This window comes from Arachis duranensis, chromosome 3 (genome assembly GCF_000817695.3).
Source record: "Arachis duranensis cultivar V14167 chromosome 3, aradu.V14167.gnm2.J7QH, whole genome shotgun sequence".
Classification (NCBI taxonomy): domain Eukaryota; kingdom Viridiplantae; phylum Streptophyta; class Magnoliopsida; order Fabales; family Fabaceae; genus Arachis; species Arachis duranensis.
In genome coordinates, this window is record NC_029774.3 from 80,635,571 (window position 1) to 80,644,115 (window position 8,545).

Consider the following 8,545-nt stretch of genomic DNA (forward strand, 5'->3'; position numbering starts at 1 on the left):
CTTGTTTGAATTTATTTTTTGTTACATTTGATGAAAAAATTATGGTTACTAATGTTTGGTGCCAAGTATTATAACAAGAATCCCAAGATATTTTGAATGCAATGCATGCTATTTTCACATGAAAACTACTTCAAAAATTGAGGGATAATGGTCGGTGCAATTTACTTGAGATTGTTAAAGAATTTTGTGAGAAGCATGAAATTGACATCCCTGATATGAGTACACAATACGAGGTTGGAAGAGGTTGATATTTTCAACCAAAGATAACAGTTGAGCATCATTATCGGGTAGATATGTTTTTGACAGCAATTGACTCTCATATACGAGAGTTAAATAGTAGATTCAATGAGAAAACAATGGAACTTTTGACTTTAAGTACTGCTTTGGATCCTAAAGAAAATTTTAAGTTGTTTAATATTAAAAATATATGCAAGTTAATTAAAAAGTTTTATCCTTTAGATTCTTCTAATCATGAAAGGATTATTTTGATTGTTCAATTGTAATATTATGAATTTGATATATCGAATCATTCAAAAGATGTCGTGAGGCTTTCTGAATTATGTCAAAGATGGAAAGAAATAGAAAAAAAATAACTTATCATTTGGTTGATAGATTGATTTGCAATATCTTGAATCTTCCAGTATTTACAGCAACAACAGAAAGAACTTTTCTCGACAATGAAAATTGTTGAAGCAAGACTTCGAAGTAAAAAGGCAGATGAATTTTCTACAGATAATTTAGTCATTTATATTGAGAAAGAAATTGCAGCTACTTTAAATACAGTTTCAATAATAAATAACTTTGAATCAAGAAAAAAATATCGAGCTCAATTGTTTATGTAAGTTGCAAATATTAATTTATTTCAACTCTAGTAATATTATTATTAATTTTTCCATGGCATAAGGCATGGTTGTGATTTAAATTATTGACCTGAAGCATGATACATTTTCTTAATAATTTTGTTTAATTTTGTAGAAAACGTCTAAAAAGAAATTAAATAGTATTTGAAGATTTTAAATACAACAACTTATACAATATTTAAGGTTAGTTTTGAGATATTTATGTTTAATTATTTTAATATACGATATGTTTAATTATCTTATAAGAAGTAAGTTCTAAGTATTAATTGTCATTTTCAATTAAATATATATATATAATTATTTTTGTTAAAACAAAAAAACTAAAAGAAAAAAACTCTCCCTTGCTAAATATTGTCTAGCTTTGCCCTTAGCTAAATATTTAATAATGCTGATCCTCATTTCATTTTTGCAACACCCACCTCCGATGTACATATTTTTCTTGTTGTTTCAAACATCCAATTTATGATGAACCAAAAGACTCTCAATAAGTACAAACTTTTGAGTTTGACAAAAGTTTGGTTATAAATTTTAACTTTACTAAGTCTAAACTTTAAGTTAATTTTATTTAATTAGTATAGGCACCTGAAACAAATAGGATTCCAATACCAAAATTAATGAAGTTGCCAACTAGAAAAAAGCCTCTAAATTTAAGTACAACATTAAAATTAGCCAACTTCGTGAAGCTTGTTCCAACACTGGATAATAGGGCCTTTTTTTGTTACTTTGACATTTTGCATCTATGACAATTTTTTAATTATGATATTACCTTGAGTATAAGATTTTAAACAAGTTTGATATTCTAAACTCTTTGGTAGCGTTTGGTGGAGAGATAGAAACTGAAAAACTGAAACTGAGAGACAGAGACTAAGAGACAAAGACTAAAATAAATTTCAGTATTTTGTTTGGTGCAAAGTGGGAGACAGAAATTGAAACAAGAATGAAACTCTAATTTAATTTGTGCAAAGGATAAAATTGTAATTAATTAATTGAAATGAAGGAATTTAGGTATAAAATATTATTAAAATTTCAGTCTCCGTCTTTAAAAATTTTAGTCCCCTGTGTCTCCCACTTTTTGTAGGTACTGAAATACTGAAATTTTGAAGACAGAGACAGAAATTTTAGTACCAGTCTCTGAACCAACAAATATAATACTGAGTCTCAGTCTTCCAGTCTCTATCCCAGTACCTCAAAACAAACGCTACCTTCATGTATAAGATAGGATGTATTATCACGTATCCATTAAATGTGTTCATAGAATAGGAGAAGGGTGGCATAAAATATTTGGTGTGACCAATTTTGTTCATTCATTAAAAGATTAAATAGAGTTATAAATCACTACTAATTATATACATTGATCACATTTTCCTCAAATCCTACATATCATACTTAACCACACACTAGAAAGTAGAAACACAACCAAAAACAATACTTGGTTTATCAATTTTTTATTCTTTACATTAGCTTCCAACCTAAACAAAATTCATCCACAATTCATCATTGTCATATTAACAGAATCTGCTTTCTTGTCAGTTCTTGCACATTATTTGTCCAAACAAATAACTCACACTACCTTTTTCTACTAGTCTAAAATCAAGCAACATCATTGTCCTTTCACATTAGCAATTAAAAAAATAAAGAAAAAATAAATAAAAAATTATTTTCATCGTTCACATTTTAATTGGGACATTTAAAAAAAGATTTTATTAGAGTTCAAATTTATTCCAAACACTACACCACTTTGGCAACCACACAATCTTGCTTTGATTTGGGGTTCTTGTCATTTATTTTAGATAGTGACTAAATCAAACTCTTTGTTACCTAACTTTTACCTCCTATCAAAGTTTACAGTTACTAAAAGGATACTATAAGAAAGAAATGATAGAAAGAATAAGTATGAACACAAACTGATTTAATTTGGGGTTTGGTGCGCAAAATTGAACTTCGCAAACTTTGCACAAATAGACCAGCAAGTGCACCGGGTCGTCCAAGTGATACCTCAAGTGAGTGAGGGTCGAATCCCATGGAGATTGTTGGATTGAGCAAGCAATGGCTATCTTGTAAATCTTAGCAGGCTATTAGAAAAGATGATTATTTGTTTGAAAGCATAAATGAAATAGTAAAGAATGAAATACCAGATTGATGTGAAAACAGTGATAAAGATTCAATTAAGGCTTCAGAGATGCTATTTCTTTTCGGATTAACTTTTCTTACTGTCTACTTCAATAACGAATGATTCATTTAATGGCAGCCGTAAGTGACTAACTCATGTCCTCTTATCCAGTTAATCTCTTCTAAACCACAGCAGTCCACCATATCCAAGTAACTCAATGATAAACACCATTTTTAGAGTTTATCTTGTACTTAATTTAGAGGATTTTATCACCTTTTCTCACATTTATTCAATGAAATAGAATGGTTTCATGATTTTCTCCTAATTTGTGCTGAAGTGTGAAAACATGCCTTTTAGGCCTTTAATTTGCTAATTTTAATTCACCTTTGATTCCACTAGATGGCTTGATGTGTTTGTTAGTGAATTTAGGTTGAAAAGGCTAGGAATGGATCAAGGGAGTGGAGAGGAAAGCATGCAAAAGTGGAGAACTCATGGAAAATCAAGGATTTGGGGTGCACTCATCGACGCACACGTGTGGCATATGCGCACGCGTAGAAGATTAAGTCACATGGCGATGCGTACGCGTGACATGACGCGTATGCGTGGATGGAAAAAGTCAAGCGACGCGTACGCGTGATCCATGCGTACGCGTCGATGCTCGCACATGAAGGACTAATTCTCCTCTGTTAACATCTATCACAGCTCCTGCTGTGGCTAGGAAAGGTCTTCCAAGGATGATGCATTCATCCTCCTCCTTCCTAGTGTCTAAGATTATGAAATCAGCAGGGATGTAAAGGCCTTCAACCTTTACCAGCATGTCCTCTACCAATCCATAAGCTTGTCTTACTGACTTGTCGGCCATTTACAATGAGAATATGGCAGGTTGTACCTCAATGATCCCCAGCTTCTCCATTACAGATAGTGGCATAAGATTTATGCCTGACCCTAGGTCACACAGAGCCTTTTCAAAGGTCATGGTGCCTATGGTACAAGGTATTAAGAATTTACCAGGATCTTATTTCTTTTGAGGTAAAGTTTGCTGAACCCATGTATCTAGTTCACCAATGAGCAAGGGAGGTTCACCTTCCCAAGTCTCGTTACCAAACAACTTGGCATTCAGCTTCATGATAGCTCCTAGATATTGAGCAACTTGCTCTCCAGTTACATCTTCATCCTCTTCAGAGGAAGAATAGTTTTCAGAGCTTATGAATGGCAGAAGGAAGTTTAATGGGATCTCTATGGTCTCTATATGACCTTCAGATTCCTTTAAGTCCTCAATAAGGAACTCCTTCTTACTTGAGAGACGTCCCCTGAGGTCTTCCTCATTGGGATTCACGTCCTCTCCTTCCTCTCTAGGTTCGGCCATGTTGATTATGTCAATGGCCTTGCACTCTCTTTTTGGATTCTCTTCAGTATTGCTTGGGAGGGTACTAGGAGGAGTTTTAGTGACTTTCTTACTCAGCTGGCCCACTTGTGCCTCCAAATTTCTAATGGAGGATCTTGTTTCACTCATGAAGCTTAAAGTGGCCTTAGACAGATCAGAGACTATATTTGCTAAGTTAGAGGTGCTCTGCTCAGCATTCTCTGCCTGTTGCTGAGAAGATGATGGAAAAGGCTTGCTATTGCTAAACCTGTTTCTTCCACCATTATTAAAGCCTTGTTGAGGCTTTTGTTGATCCTTCCATGAGAAATTTGGATGATTTCTCCATGAGGGGTTATAGGTGTTGCCAAAGGCTTCCCCCATGTAATTTACCTCTGCTATTGCAGGGTTTTCAGGATCATAAGCATCTTCTTCAGAAGATGCCTCTTTAGTGCTGTTGGATGCATTTTGCCATCCATTCAGACTTTGAGAAATCATGTTGACTTGCTGAGTCAACATTTTGTTCTGAGCCAATATGGCATTCAGAGCATCAATTTCAAGAACTCCCTTCCTCTGAGGCATCCTATTATTCACGGAATTCCTCTCAGAAGTTTACATGAATTGGTTATTTGTAACCATTTCAATAAGTTCCTGAGCTTCTGCAGGCGTTTTCTTTAGGTGAATGGATCCACCTGCAGAATGGTCCAGTGACATCTTAGAGAACTCAGACAGACCATAATAGAATATATCTAACATGATCCATTCTGAAAACATGTCAGAAGGACACTTTTTGGTCATCTACTTGTATCTTTCCCAAGCTTCATAGAGGGATTCACCATCTTTTTGCTTGAATGTCTGAACATCCACTCTAAGCTTGCTCAGCTTTTGAGGAGGAAAGAATTTAACCAAGAAGACCGTAACCAGCTTATCCCAAGAGTCCAGGCTATCCTTCGGTTGTGAAGGGAAAAGCATGAGCCTATAGACTTCAGGATCTACTCCATTAGTCTTAACAGTCTCACAGATCTGTAAGAACTGAGTTAAAAACTGGTAAGGATCTTCTGATGGATGTCCATGAAACTTACAGTTTTGTTGTATTAGAGCAACTAGTTGAGGTTTCAACTCAAAATTATTTGCTCTAATGGCAGGAATTGAGAGGCTTCTTCCATCAAACTTGGAAGTAGGTGTAGTATAATCACCAAGCATCCTCCTTGCATTATTGTTGTTGGGTTCGGCTGCCATATCCTTTTCTTGTTCAAAAATTTTAGTAAGGTTGTCTCTGGATTGTTGTAATTTAGCTTCTCTTAGTTTCTTCTTCAGAGTCCTTTCAGGTTCAGGATCAGCTTTAACAAGAATGCCTTTTTCCTTGTTCCTGCTCATATGAGAAAGAAGAGAACAGAAAAGGAAGAGGAATCCTCTATGTCATAGTATAGAGATTCCTTTATGTTAGTAGAAGAAGAAAGGAATAGAAGAAGGAGAAGAGTTAAGAATCCAAACACAAGGGTGAAGATAGGTTCTGATTCTTGAGATGAAGAGAAGTGTTAGTAAATAAATAAATAAATAGAAGAAGATAAGAGGGGGAGAATTCAAAAATTAATTTTGAAAAAGGGTTAGTGATTTTCGAAAATTAAAGGAAGAATTAAAATTAAAATTAAAATTTAAATTTAAAACAATTAGTTAATTAAAAGATTTTTGAAAAAGAGGGAGGTAATTTTCGAAAATTGGAGAGCTAAAATTAGTTAGGTGGTTTTGAAAAAGATAAAAAATAAACAAAAATTAATTGGTTAGTTGAAAAAGATTTGAAAATCAATTTTGAAAAGATAAGAAGTTGGAAAAGACATTTTAAAATCAAATTTTTGAAAAAGATAAAATTTAGAAAGATATGATAAAAAGATATGATTAAAAAGATATGGTTGGAAAAGATTTAATTTTTAAAGTTAAAATTACTTACTTGACTAACAAGAAACTAAAAGATATGATTCTAGAATTTAAAGATTGAACATTTCTTAACAAGAAAGTAACAAGCTTCAAATTTTTGAATCGATCACATTAATTGTTAGTAAAGTTTTTGAAATTTTGAAATAAAGATAAGAAAAAGATTTTAAAATTCAAATTAAAAATTTTCGAAAAATAGTAAGAAAAATGAAAAAATTTGATTTTTAAAGAAGTTTTGAAAAGATAAGATTTTTAAAAATTGAAAATTTGACTTGACTTACAAGAAATAACTAATTTTAAAATTTTTTTTGACTAAGTCAACTCAAATTTTCGAAATTTTGAAAGAAAAAAGGAAAAGATATTTTTTAATTTTTAAATTTTTAATGATGAGTGAGAAAAACACAATTGTGACCCAAAACATGAAATAGATCAAAACACATGATGCATGCAAGAACACTATGAATATCAAGATGAACACCAAGAACACTTTGAATATCATGATGAACATCAAGAACATATTTTTGAAAATTTTTTTTTGCAAAGAAAACATGCAAGACACCAAACTTAGAAATTTTTAATGCTTAGACACTATGAATGCAAAAATGCATATGAAAAACAACAAAAATACAAAACAAGAAAATTTAAAGGTCAAACAAGAAGACTTACCGAGAACAACTTGAAGATCATGAATAACATATGCATGAATTTTCGAAAAATGCATAAATTTTGAAAACATGTAATTGACACCAAACTAAAAATTGACTCTAGACTCAAACAAGAAACACAAAATATTTTTATTTTTATGATTTTATAATTTTTTTGGATTTTTGTATATTTTTTTCGAAAACATATAGGAAAAATAAAATAAGAAATTCAAAATTTTTAATAAGAATTCCAGGAATCTTTCAATGTTAGTCTAAAGCTCCAGTCCAGAAATTGGACATGGCATAATAGCCAGCCAAGCTTTAGCATACATAGTTCAAGCATATGAAGAGGAAGCCTCATTTCAAAAGAATTTAGACATGGCTTTACAGCCAACCAGGCTACAACATGCTTCATGAAACACTATAATTCATTCTTAAAAATTTAGAATAATTTTTTCGAAAACAGAAGTAAAACTTTTTTTGAAAGATTTTTGAAAAATTTTTGAAAATAAAACAAAAAGAAAATTACCTGATCTGAACAACAAGATGAACCGTCAGTTGTCCAAACTCGAACAATCCCCGAACGGTGCCAAAAACTTGGTGGTATTGCCGGATTAAAAACTTGGCACCATTGTGGTCTAGAAACAATTGTGAAATTGTTGTTCGAAATTGATTCCTCGGCAACGGCGCCAAAAACTTGGTGCATGAAATTGTGATCTCTAATAATGGCATTCAACTTGGTATGCGCGTTTATAACTCAGCACTTTCTTCACAACCTCGCACAACTAACCAGCAAGTGCACTGGGTTGTCCAAGTAATAAACCTTACGTGAGTAAGGGTCGATCCCACGGAGATTGTTGGTATGAAGCAAGCTATGGTCATCTTGAAATTCTCAGTTAGGCGGATAATATATGGTTATGGAGTTTTCGAATAATAATAATAAATAAATAGAAAATAAAGATAGAAATACTTATGTAAATCATTGATGGGAATTTCAGATAGGCGTATGAAGATGCTATACGCCTTTTGAATCTTTGCTTTCCTACTATCTTCATCCAATCCTTCTTACTCCTTTCCATGGCAAGCTGTATGTAGGGCATCACCGTTGTCAATGGCTACATCCCATCCTCTCAGTGAAAAAGGTCCAAATGCTCTGTCACAGCACGGCTAATCACAGTACTGCGTGCGTGCGCGTCGATGCTGCCTTCTGTCTCAACCATGCTTGCGCATACCATGCGTGCGTCCACGTCCTTGGTAGCGTTCATTAACTGAACGCTACGTTCGTGCCATGAACACTGCTCACGCGTGCGCGTCCAGAGCGCGTGAGCATGGATGATGAAATGCCACTTCTGCGTCCAGCGTCATGTACACGTCTGCGCCCATCACCACTCTTGTCAAATCGATGCGTGCGTGCCATGTACGCATGCGCGTCGATGCCCATCTTCGAATTCAAACTTGAAAGTATCGCAGGCGTTCGCTCCAAGTGAATGTAGCATTCATTTCTTATGAACGTTAATCCTCAATCCACACGTGCGCGCCATGCGTGTGTACACGTGGGTTTCCAAATTGCTCATCCACGCGGAAGCGCCTTGTACGCGTGCGCGTCGCGTGTGAATGTGGCGTTCTTCAAATGAACGCA

General features: G+C 33.9%; 1 non-coding gene across 1 annotated transcript; it reads left to right on the forward strand.

Moving 5' to 3' along the window:
- Positions 1-5,102: 5,102 nt before the first annotated feature.
- On the forward strand, positions 5,103-5,206 carry LOC127746431 (small nucleolar RNA R71). The gene has a single exon (XR_008008050.1). It is a non-coding gene; the product is annotated as a small nucleolar RNA R71 (small nucleolar RNA).
- The last annotated feature ends 3,339 nt before the right edge of the window (positions 5,207-8,545 follow it).